General features: G+C 36.2%; 1 non-coding gene across 1 annotated transcript; it reads left to right on the forward strand.

Moving 5' to 3' along the window:
- Window positions 1-12,954: 12,954 nt before the first annotated feature.
- Window positions 12,955-13,061, forward strand: LOC141620070 (small nucleolar RNA R71). Its single transcript, XR_012531876.1, has one exon. It is a non-coding gene; the product is annotated as a small nucleolar RNA R71 (small nucleolar RNA).
- Window positions 13,062-13,362: the final 301 nt, after the last annotated feature.

The following is a 13,362-nucleotide window of genomic DNA, read 5'->3' on the forward strand; positions in this document are numbered from 1 at the left end:
ACAAGATCTCTCACATAACTAAAATTGAGATTAGCCTTACCAATTAGTAACACCTATGAATCTCTTGTTCATTAGAGCCACGCTCGCCCAAACGGGGTGTTCTTTTTTTACCTTGAGTAAGTAGGATGATAAGCGGTTATCACACGCAAAAATCGGTTGGACTCAACGGGATATAAGACGGTCTTGTGTTCCGGGGCTAGTAGATGAATTTAAGGAAATTCATCGACCAAGAGTTCTAGAGGTAGAATTAGTCAACGTGACTTACCGAATTTACACAATTATGGGATGTTTTGCCCAAGCGATGCTCATTTTTGTTTAATATTTGGGTCTTGGAATCATTTATATAATTTAGTGGGAGATCATTATATAAATGTTAAAACTTGTTAAAGATGTTTCACAAGTAAAATTAAAACATTGAATGTTAATTTTTCCTATTTTTCGTCCATTCTCATAAATGTATGACATCGCGCATTTCATCCTCCTTTCTCTATTTATTGTTATACTTGTTTCATTCTTTCATAGAAAGCGGTTTCTTTGTGAAGGAATTAATGATTGGTAACATGATTTACCAATTCACCTACATAAGCTTACAACGATTTTTGCGGTTATTATACAACTTAATTAACGTCCATACATGTTAAAAAGGGGTTTCATGTTGCAAACTCATATTACGAGTTTAAAAGGAAGTCACATTTTATCAAGAGAGTCTTGATTTCGGAAGTGACACCTCCGTCATGATGATGACATATTAGTTTTAATTACTCAAGTGTAATTCAAAAGTTTGCGAAAAGAGTTTTCAAAAACACTTATAATACTCCAATATGATACCGTCAAATGGCTCACTTAGAGAAAGGCCAAATCGATTGTATATGCGCTAAAGAGTTTAGGCATATGATAACAATTGAACGGTTAGGTAGTCCAATTTCGCAAGAAGTTGAGATTTTGCCACATGTTACACTCACTTTATAGTAATTCACTCTTACTAAGTGTATAAAATATCACGAATGACTTGAAGAGAGGTCTTCATAAGATTCATTTTTGCTTGTTGAAGCAAAGAGGAATGTGAAAGTGAGTGGGAGTTAAAAAGATGCAACCCTAGATGTATGCGATAGAACAAAGTTGAAAGAGACATCTACTCAATGGATAGGCTAGTTCCACTATCTTGGTATGAGATACCAAGTACGGGTCATTTCTTTGTAAAGAAGTTTAAATAAATTGATAAAACGTAAGACGTCTAGCATAGGACATTTTTGTATCAAAGTGGTGCTAGAGTAGCAATGATTTCGATGGGGACAAATGTACCTAATTTAGTTTTAAAAGAATGTAATCATCTATGTTTATACATAGAAGGCATCACTCATGTGATTTAAAACAAAAGATTGTACCTAATCCTATGGTAACTTGATGGTTGGTTTAGACCACTCAAGTTAGAGGAATTTTACATTCTTCATGAAAACTAAATATTATACTATCTTGTAGATTTTAAAGTCTCACATCCGGTGAACCCAATTGATCAAACCTCAAGTAAATTCGTTTAACATATAAACGATTAGCACATCGTATAACCATTTGATTGAGAATCTTATGGTATGTATGCATGTATTATGTTTTCTTTTGCAGAAAAGAAACACAAATAGTGAGGTGATTGACCATATACATACGGATGCTTAAGGCCGATAGTTGGTTATATATATATATATATATATATATATATATATATATATATATATATATATATATATATATATATATATATATATATATATATACTTCATTACTTTTACCGTAATGTTAAGTAGATATGAAAACCTCATATCTATTTAATAAGACATAAAAGTGATTTTTGAAACGTGAAATATTTTCAAAATGAAGTAGTAAACCAAAAGCACGTCAAGATCAAGATGTTGATCGGAAGTTTCAAAGTAATGACTTTGAAGATCAAATGGGTAATATCAAGTAATGACCTTGATAATCACTAAGAAGATTGTGAACCAGTTCACATAATACCTTCTCCTTGGGACACCATAGAGTATGGTGTAGTCAAGTAATATAAACCGAACTTTATGAGATATAATTTGAGGTTTTTCGCAATTTTGTAAGCTATTTTCTCACTAAAAGTTTAAAACCCGACTATAATACCCTAAATGACTCCATATGAGATTTGGATAGGGAGAGTCCCTAACTTGTCTTTTTATACATTTGGTTAGAACCAATTTGTGTATTTGTGAAGGTTATCCAAAATTGAACCACTTGATTTTTACTCCTCCAAAACGAGAACAAAGAGTTTGTGGCTCATAATACTGTCTTTCCAGAAAGATTTTCATTTTCTGGAAGACAGAGTGGGAGAAATTTTGAACTTGCGGAAGTCTAAGACCCACAAACCGAGTACAATGCAAAAAGACGTTATTTATTGAAGCTCAGTGGTGAGTACAATCCAAGAAGACGTTCTTTATTGTGGCTCAGTGGTTATAAGGAGATAATTTTGTGATAATATTGCGTTACTTTTCAAAAGTGACGAATCTTAAACCCTCATCAAAGGCTTTTCTATAGTATGAACTCTATGTGATGGCGTGTCACCATGCAATTCGAATTGATTTTCTTGCACACGATGCGATAAGGAAGGAAACACGAGATGTTTTCGAGACTTGATTTAAGGTGAATACTTTGGTTGGTTACCTTGATCTTGTCGTAAAGGTTACATAAGATGTTTAAAACTTGGGCTTGTTATAGAGAGTTTGTGACAACCCAAATGCCTTTATCAATTCGTATGGTCTTAGCAATATAGCTTCTCATGAGGATGAGATTCGGCAAATGAATAATGAAACTTTCTCCTTGGGAGAAGTTTTGTTGATCTTGTCAATGCTAAGAAGCCTGGCATGCTTGAAAGATCCCTTTTGTGATCTATATACGTCAAAGAGTTGGAACTTTGGGTTCAATCATATAGTCTATCAAAATGGTATTACTCGAGTGTCGAGGTACCATGATGATACATGGAGTTTAGTGGGAGCTAAAGTGAGTTTCTTAGTCTAAATATGTGCTTGACATATTAGTGACTAGAAATGTAGCTAAGGTGATGTTTCTTAGTGTAAATATGTGTTTGACATATTAGTGACTAGAAATATTTTCGGGTGAATATTTGAGAGTAGCATGGCACATCATAAATATCCGGATCTAATGAGATAGATCTCCATGGATATTAGCATTATAGTCAAGAGACTTATGTGATAAGATTCTTGACTCGTTCAAGTTGTTGAACAATAAATATGATCTCTTGTGCTTCCGCTGCAGGATCTATTAAATATGCTAAAAGCTTCTCTCGTCGAATCATATTGAGAATATGAGAAGTCATTACCAATCATTTCCTAGTGAGTGTCACTAGATAATTATCAAGAGCAACCTTGAGTACTTGAGAAGCACTGAGGATTTACTCTTGTAGTTTGGAGAAATTTGTGAATTTTGTGTAAAAGGATTACACGGAAACATTCCTATGCTTATAAGATGTTATGGGCCTCGTTAAGGAATGGTTAGCATATAAGAGTGCTATGTGCATAAAGAATAATATGTATAAGAAGTTATACATATATGTATAAGAAGTTATACATGTATAAAGCAAACATGTATGAGGAGTCCTACATAAAAGATGTCATATGAAGGATGTGTATGTATAATTGTTATACGTACAAATCATGAACGAACGCTAAGTACATTACAACATCCGATGTTGTAATAGAGATAGTTGATAACCGGAATTTAATGGGACTAGAGTAGTTCTGTTAGCCGAATATCATATCCCAAGAGACTGTGAAAACAGTGGGAGTGTTTGACTGGCTTTAGAACCAGAGTCTAAAAACTTGTTTAGACGTGTACTTAGAAATGCTCTATGTGATGAAAAGATTGCATAGAACAAAGGAAAATAGCAATGGAAATTAGAGTGATGCAACTATTGTTAATCCTCTAACCAAAGCCGTAGGCATAAGGTAGACATGATGGTTATGTCATCTCAATGTGATTGAAGAGTATACCTTAATTGCTAAAGATCGTTATGTAAATATTGGATAGCGTATTAATATTTACGTAAGTCATGTTCGCATTCATTGTTTGAGTCTCTTTAAGAACTCAATTATTCAGTTTGACTGAAAACAAGAATACCTTGTTTATCCGAATAAGTTGTGGAGACAATGTTGAACACTATTCAAGTGAACAAGATGAACATTGTATTTTGTCCCTAGTCACTTAATGAGGTGATGTCTCGGAGTGACTAGATTGTAAGTCGATTGATGGTTGTTCAACACCATAAGGTCATACGTGATGACTAGTCGATTACATAGGCAGAGTGTGTGACACTTTGCCGGACAGTGACCATTTAGAGAGTCCCTAAGTTCTATTATAGATGCCTGGTCGTGGCAGGGATCTCTAAGATGTTCCTATGAATCGATTCTTTTGACTGGAGACTATTATCTGAGCAAGTGTAGTTTCCGAGTGACTTTGGTTTTTATCCTAGGTCGTCCCGTGAAAGGAGGACAAAGGGCATTTACTAGGTCATGGTGATCTGTAATATGCAATAGGATAGATAGGGCAGACAGGAATTGTCCACCCACGTTGGGTAACTATATCTCAAGGCCACTCGAGGAGTTAATGACTACAAATGCGTGGCCACGCTTCGAAGTAATCTGTGAGAGATTTTTCCGGTCAGGTAGTCACACTCCCGATCGAGAAAACCACTCGCGATATGTTCATGTGCAAGTGCGACCTGAAAGATACCTTGCATTGAGTGGGAGATTAAAACGGACAAGAGAATTGGTAGCGCACACCTTGTGTCGGACAAGTGGGAGATTGTTGGAGTTAGTGTCCTCCACAATAGTGCGTTTACATAATAAATCTCATTAAAGGAATATCATCAGATATTTAATTATTTGATCCTCGTCAGTTGATTAACGTAAATCGATAACGGTTGGCTGACTAGAGTTTGACGTTATTGTCGTGAGACGACGGTGATCAACTGACCCCTTTCGGTCACACCTAAAGAAACGAACCCCAATTGACAACTAATTAATTGTATGAGATACAATTTATTTAGTCCCTTGATTTATAGACTAAGAGGTTAGTCGATTATTTTTAGAGAGATTTCGAGTTGCGAACTCGAGGCACGGCAGATATTATTTAATTATGTGATAATTGAATAATAAATTTTGGGAGACGGGTTTTAGTTAATTAATTGTTACTTCACTAAAATTGTACCAATTGATTAATGTGATTAATATTAGTACGTAAATAATATGTGTAGTGGTACACGTATATTTACGGAGTGATTTGGACGAATTAATTATGGAAGTATTTAAACATGAAACGATGTTTAAAATAAAATTACACGTATTTGTGCGACAAATATAAGAACCAATATGGACCCGTAAATGGGCAAGTGGACCGTGTAAAATAGAGTTGTGGATGATTAGGAACATAATCATTTCACCTTACTTTATATACTACCATAAGTTATCTTATAATGATTTTGCATGTGATGTAAGATTAAAAAATATAAAACAATTTGAACACTCCACCTCTCCCTCACTCCACCGGTTTTCCCCCTCTTTATTGACTAAGATTGTTCATTTTGTTACACACTTGCTCACTTCACTTTTGCATGTGAATAAATATTTAGGCTATCTCTCTAAAAATTATTACACATCTTTACTAAGAAGTTAGTAATCAAATTTTATTACTAAGAAGTGTTAGTAATATTACAAATAATATCAAGGGTATAATTTTAACAAGTTTCTAGTAAAATACTTGTTAGTTTTGGGTTAAGTTCTTGGGTGCATCTTGAAGGAGATCTTCTCTTTGAAGATTTGTTAGGAGGATCATCCTTTTATTATAAGCTCAAGAACAATCAAGGTAGAAGATCTTGATTGTGCCCAAATTACCATAAAATCAATGTAAGGAAATTGTTTTTCCTTAAACTTTCATTTTTATGCTTTTATATTTGCATGCATGTTACATAGATCATCAAAATGATAAATTATGAGATAATTTAATTTTTATTAGAGAGTCTAATATGGATCTATGATCTTTCATATACTCCTCGGTCTAGTCCTTTGTTTCATAAACAGATTCGACACCTGTATTGTCAACCACCTCCTTCATTGGTGCTTCCAACTTACCATTTCCAAACATACCACTTTTCATCTCATCCTTCTCTCTGGATGATAACAAACTACTAGTCCAACCTACCAACGTATAATAATCTCTTTCAACTTTTCGTTCCACATGAACAACGTGATCAACATAGATGAGCTGCAAAAAAAATAAAAAATAAAAAATAAAAATTAATTAGAAGAAAATGAAAAAGTACCTTACAATGTTAAATTAATTTATGCACTTCAAATATATTTTTTGAGACTTCTTACCTCCAAAAACAACAGTGGCCCGCCGAAGTGAGTCTCCTTTTCCACCCACTCAATCTTGCATTCTTGGAGACTTTTTAATAAAAAGGAACACCAATTGTAATCTTTGATTTCATCAACATTCATCAACGATTTTAAAACATGATGATTAACCAAAGGCTTTTGGGTGTTTCTCATTAGCAAAAAAATAGCAAACACAACAAAGTTAACCTTGAATTCATCACCACCATGATCATGATTTATCAACCAATTCTCAAGCGTTTTAAGTGGAACTTGTCCATCTTTTATACCAAATTGTTGTTTCCATTTGCCATAAAACTCTTGAAACTCTTCTGATTCAGTATGAGTTTTGGATAATTCAACTGTTTTAGGGCCTATTGGAAATCCAAATGTTGATCTTACATCAGAAACCTTCAAGAACGACTTCTCACCATCAAGAAGATCAATACGCTTTTGGTATGGGTTATCTTTGCTTAATTAACCAATACCCAAGCTTTAAAGGAATGGAACGAACTCTTAACCAAAACAGCTCACTAAATCCAATCTCTTCTAGCGCGCACCACTGTTCGTATGATAAACGTTCAACTACCTCAACTACTCCTGTAGGAGACATTCTCGTATATGCACTTTTAAACGAAGAGAAATCAAACTTCTGCTTACACTTGGAACCCAATACCATCTTATTACTTACTTTACCCTTTTGAGGACTTTGTTTCTTTGCAGTAACAATTTGTTTATTAACAGAAACAATTTGTTTCTTAACTGCAAGATCATCGTCACTTTCTTCATTTATTTTCTTTGCGAAAGATTGTATACACTTAGATTTACTGTTAATAGTAGCTGATTTACGCTTTCTTGTAAATGGAGCACACTCATTTTTACCATCAGTGCAACTTTCAGCTGGTGGAAAAATAAAAGTAACTTTTCTTCGCTTTTGAGAATTTTTATCTTCATGCTCCATAGTCTGTAATTATAATTACCCTAGACAACAAGTTAATGTAGCAATAGGGGTCGAACACAAGGAAACGGGAATTACTTCGTGAATTGCTATGGGTAGATTTTTATCAAGGTCGATTACGATTTGGTTTGGTTTGGTTGTTTGGTGATTAATAACAATAATGATGTAAATTATATAATAAAAGAGAGTCTAAGGGGTTCGGGTCACACATGCAAAAGTAAACATATGAACATGATAAACTCGGTACTAATAACATTGTCAATTGCTTAGGCTTAAGGATACCCACCTTGCGGCATTAGCATCAACCATAGACCGGGTCCTAGAGAAACTCTCGTCCATGACTAGGTCATCCTACTATACATGCTTTGTCTAATTCAATTCCGTGCCTCTCGACTTATAGAACGAATGAACAAACTTAATCATTTAAATAAGGCCTTAAACAACGATTAAACGTGACGATGCAAGCATGTGATAGAAGCAATATGAACAATATTATTATTAACTTATTTTATCATGTTTATATATTAAGTTTATGCATGGCTCCCCTAGCCCTTAGACTAGGAAATTTAGCTACTCATACTAAAATGTAAATTGCAAACTAAATTAAGAGAAATGGTGAACATAATTGTATGATTTATATAAACTAATTGATTTAACATGTGGAAGAATTAAACTAAAGTAATCTAAACAAATTATTTAATTATAAACTATGTAATAACTGAAATAGAAATGTAGAGATATAAACTATAAGTAGAAATACCTTAAAAGTAGAGAACTTGTATGGAAGAACAATGTATAACCAAAAGCTTGAAATAACTTAGAACCAAATGTTTGAAGAACTACAAGATTAACTAATTTGTAAACTAATATGAAAACTATTGAGAGAATTATAATGCTTAAGGCTATTGTAAACTAAAACTTGGACGTAAAATTGGATGCAAAGACCTTGGAACACCTCTCCTATTTATAGGAGAGGATAAAGAAACGTAAACGAGCAAGATGCATGCGGCCCCGATCGGGGTTGGGTGGCCCCGATCGGGGTCGTGTGTTTCCGGGTATTTTCTCTTAATTCCTCTCTTAATTGCGTGAGGAATCCAAAGTTTATACTTTAATGCTCCTTAATCACCCGGGTAAATGCCTCATCTATGATCTTTAGAGCTCCCAAAAAGCATCCTAAGCATGTTGGAATCTTATGCTTTCCACCTTGACTTGGATTTGATCATTGGGCCTTGACTTTGGTTGTTGTCAATATTTGCATTATACATAATAATCCATCAATTTCTCCATGCAAAACCCAATCCAATACTCCATGCTTAGTCCACACTTGGTCTTGATTAGCTTAATGAACTTAGTGTATAAAATGATAGGAAAAAGCCTCTAAATGCTTAGATTCCTACAAAAACATGTTAAGACAAGCAAATACACTAGAACAACAAATATTAGCTTAAGACACTATGATAAGTGCTAAATAACAAATAAAATAAAGCTAATATAGGGGATGAAAGTATATAAAATATGCACTTATCAAACTCCCCCAAGCTAAACCCTTGCTTGTCCCCAAGCAAGAAACCATATCCCATCAAATGCAATATCCCAAACAAGCTAAGCATAATGATTTAGAAACCCAAAGCAACATGGGCAAGGAATAAAGCAAAGCATGGTTGAGATTTACATGACGGCGTAGCATAGAAAACTTTAAATGAACCTTTAAGCTCTTGCATGATCTTTTGACTTATGGACTCTCACGAGGCACTCAAACTCTTTTTATGTGAAAGGACAATTTTGTGAGTGAACACTCAACTATCCTCAACTTATAACAATGTGCCCGCAATCTAATATGGTAAACATGTCAAAACAAGCAAGCAAAGGTAATCACATGTAAGCATGATAAAGAAGCCAAATGGGTAGGAAGAAGGCAAATAAACATGGGTAAGAAGGGGGAACAAGAGAATTATGGTAATGTGGGGCTAAGTCAAGCTAGCAACTACCAAATTGTAAAGGTGCTCAATCCCAATTCCAACCCAATTTTGCAATTCAAACCATGAGAAAATCCTCCAAAATATATGAATAATGCTTGAGAATTTCTCACATCTTTTCTTCTTCTCTTTTCTTTCTTTTCAATTCATACTTCTTTTTTTTCATTTCACTTTCATGTTTTTTTCATTTCTTTTTCTTTCTTTTTTCTCATCTTTTTCATTCTCATTTTTTTCATCTTTTTCCATTTTTTTCTTTCATCTCTTTTTTTCTTCTTCTTTGAGCATTAAGACCAAGCTCACATGATATTCAAACTTTGAAACAAATCCCAATTGAGCACCCAAACAAGACCAAACAAGCTACTAGCTCAACAAGGTAGGCAAGTTATAATGTAGCTAGGGAAAATTGTTTGTGAAGGGGTCAAGAAGGCAATTATATTCATGTGAATGGCTCCAAAATGCTATAACAAGTGAATACATGCTTACCAAGAGATGACATAAGAACCATACTTGTGCGTTTTGATAAAACACACATCATAAGAAGACCTACACTCACCTAAGAGAGACCGGATATGGATGCATCGGTCAAAAAAAGGCTCTACCTTACCATTTTGTAGCTCGCCACAAGTCAAGATCAAGCCCATTCGGTACATTCTTCATCTCCCACCTACTATGTCAAGACATCCCCATGTAGCTAATATCCCAACATGAAAGAATAAATCATTAGCAACAAGCCACTATTAGGATAAGCAAAGAGGAAAGTAGGCTACAAGCAAGCACAAAGCAAAAATTTCTCTCAAAAAATTTCAAATTTCCTACACTACATGCAAACTATTCTATATGCAAATGCAATATCTCCCCCCAAGCTAAACATCACATTGTCCTCAATGTGCCAACTATCCAAATCACCCAATCAAACCATAAAAATGGCTCAAAGCACAAAACAAGAAGGACTAGAGGTTATGTTTAATGGGATGCAAGATCTAAACTAAAATGCAAAGCAATTAAAACTTACTCGACTTGCTAATCTCCCCCAAGCTAGCATGAATTCGGGGGGATGTAGATGTTTCTTTGTGATCTAAGTGAAAAATAGTGAAGAAAAATGGTAGAGAAAGAGAATGAAGGTACCATCGGGTTTCTATAAGAATGATAAAAATGATTCACTCTTTACCCGCATAAGGAAGAAAGGCCAAAATTTCACAGAACCACGACCCCGATCGGGGTTGACCTCCTCTTCAGGTTTTGCCTTTTTTCCGCATTGATTTAATTCCCTTCTTGTTTCTTAAAAACCACGTCCCCGAACGGGGTTATTGCATGGGGTTGCGTGTCAAGTGCACTCCAATTTCTCCTTTCTTCATTTTCACCTAGAAATCACAAAAGAAATATCGTTAAGTCGAGTATTTTTATTACTAATCTACGAAAAACAATAAATTGCAGAAAATTAAAAACAAAAATAAATAAAAGCAATAAAAAGCTTGGGTTGCCTCCCAAGAAGCGCTGGTTTAACGTCCCGCACGACGTAAGAAGCTATTTGATTCAAGTTTGGTACTTGAGCTTGCCACCAACCGAGCTCCATTTCATAGCTATCTTTGTATTCCGCAACCATTTGAAATTGTTCAAATAAAATTTCCTTTTCTTCTTTTTGGCACTCTTAGCAATAGTGCCCTTAACATCGTCACCTACAAAGCAAACAACGCCCATATCGTCCTCCAACGGATCCATTAGTAAGGAGCCAAGCATAGTAGAGGCATAAGAAGGGTCCACAGTGCTAAATAAATAACAAGACTCTTGTAACATTTGGCTTCTAATGGTGTTGTTTTTGCTAAAGGAAACCCGGTCATCACCCACTTCCAACGTCAACCTCCCATTTTTCACATCAATTAACGCACCCGCGGTGCGTAAAAATGGTCTACCCAATATAATTGGGGTTTGTGAGTCCTCGGCCATATCAAGTATGAGGAAGTCAACGGGTATGAAAAACTTGCCAACTTTGACGGGTACATCTTCTAAGACACCTAAAGGTCGCTTTAAAGAACGGTCCGCCATTTGCAATGTAATACTTGTGCATTTTAAAGCACCCATGTTAAGTTTTTCACAAAGGGAATAGGGCATGACACTTACACTAGCACCTAGGTCGCAAAGGGCCTTATCAATGGTATATGTGCCTATAGTGCAAGGAATAGAATAGCTACCGGGGTCCTTAAGTTTCGGGGGAGACTTATTTTGTAAGAGTGCACTACACTCTTTGGTGAAAGCAATGGTCTCAACCTCATTGAAGGATCGCTTCTTCGAGAGGATTTCCTTCATAAAATTTGCGTAAGAAGGGACTTGGGTAATCAATTCCATAAACGGGATGGTGACTTGTAAATTTTTACAAACTTCCAAAAATTTAGCAAACTTACCTTCCTCCTTTTGCTTTGCTAGACGATGCGGAAATGGTACTTGAACAACTTCCTTGGGAGGAGCATCCTCCACATCTTTCACTATCTCATTGGGAATACTCACCTTGTTTGAAACGGCATCACTCTCCTTAGCAATAAGAGAGATTTCTTCAATAACCACCTCATCACTTTCTTTTGGCATAGGAGACCCAACATTCTTGGCATCAAGCTTGCTCTTCTTCTTTAGCAACAACAATCGATGAGGAAATGGCACACGATCCCTAACAAGAGGCTCTTCACTAGCCTTCCTTTTGTCATTTCCCCCAAGCTTGGCCTTTTTAACAACCACCTCATCATCCAAAGTCATGGATGGCCCATCATAGCTTGAACCACTTCTCAAGGAAATAGAATTAACGGTTTCATGTGGTTGCTCACCTTGGGGAGGTAGTTGACCATTCTTCCTTTGAGAGCTAGAAGCGGCTAATTGAGCCACTTGTTGTTCCAACATCTTGACCGCGGCACTATGAGCTTGATCATTCTTTTGAATTTGAGCCAACAATTCCCTTTGCATTTGGATTATCATGCCCTCGAGCTTACCAACTCCTTGATTGTTTTGTTGGGCATTTTGTGGTGGATTTTGTTGGTAATTGTTTAGTGGGGGCCTTTGTTGATTTTGATAACCCGGTGGAGGGATATACTTTTGTTGTTGAGGAACATAGGCATTTTGTTGTGGTGGGGGTTGAGGGTTAAGCACATTATTGCTAGTGTAAGACAAGTTCGGATGAAATTTTGAATTCGGGTTATAAGTGTTGGAAAATGTACCCGGTGGATATGAACTTTGTCTAAAAGCTTGAAAAGCATTTACCTCTTCAATGGGGGCTCGGCAATATGCGGCATAATGACCCGCACCTCCACATCCATCACAAACGATGATTTGGCTCGTTGAAGACACAACATTGAGTTGTTGGATGAAATCTTTAGCATCTCTCTCCGCCAATTGTTGTTGGAGCAAGGCAATTTGAGCTAGCAAAACGGAGTTGTTAGAGGATTCTTCTTTACCTTTGGATGGCACAACTCGGGAATTGACATATTGGGCATCATGGATCGCCATAGATTCGATCGTGGAATGAGCAAGATCGGTGTCAATTTGATCAAACCGCCCATTGTTGGCGGAATCAAGAATCCTTCGGGACTCGGCACAACATCCATTGTAGAATGTTATTGCTAGAAACCAATCATCTAGCCCATTATGTGGGCATTGCCTTTGAAGCTCTTTGTACCTCTACCAAGCTTCATATAAGCTCTCAAGAGCTTGTTGACGGAATCCGGTGATTTGGCTCCTCAAAGTTCTAGTTTTCTCCGGTGGAAAAAACTTTTGATAGAAAGCAAGAGCCAATGTCTATTCCCAAGGTGGTGCGGTCAAGGCTATTGATCCAAAGCTTGGCCTTGTCCTTCAAAGAGAAAGGGAAAAGTATTTCCCTTATTTGGGCTTGGGTGACGCCCGTTTGACGGATCCGCCTAATCCAACCCTAAACCCTTTCCCTTGCTTCTCATTTGAAGGCGGCAAGACAAAAAGACATCCTAGAGGGGCCGAGTGAACCCTTTTGGGGGGGGGGGGGGGGGGTTATCCTAAAACGGGACGGGAAAGG

Source organism: Silene latifolia, chromosome 1 (assembly GCF_048544455.1).
Source record: "Silene latifolia isolate original U9 population chromosome 1, ASM4854445v1, whole genome shotgun sequence".
NCBI lineage: Eukaryota > Viridiplantae > Streptophyta > Magnoliopsida > Caryophyllales > Caryophyllaceae > Silene > Silene latifolia.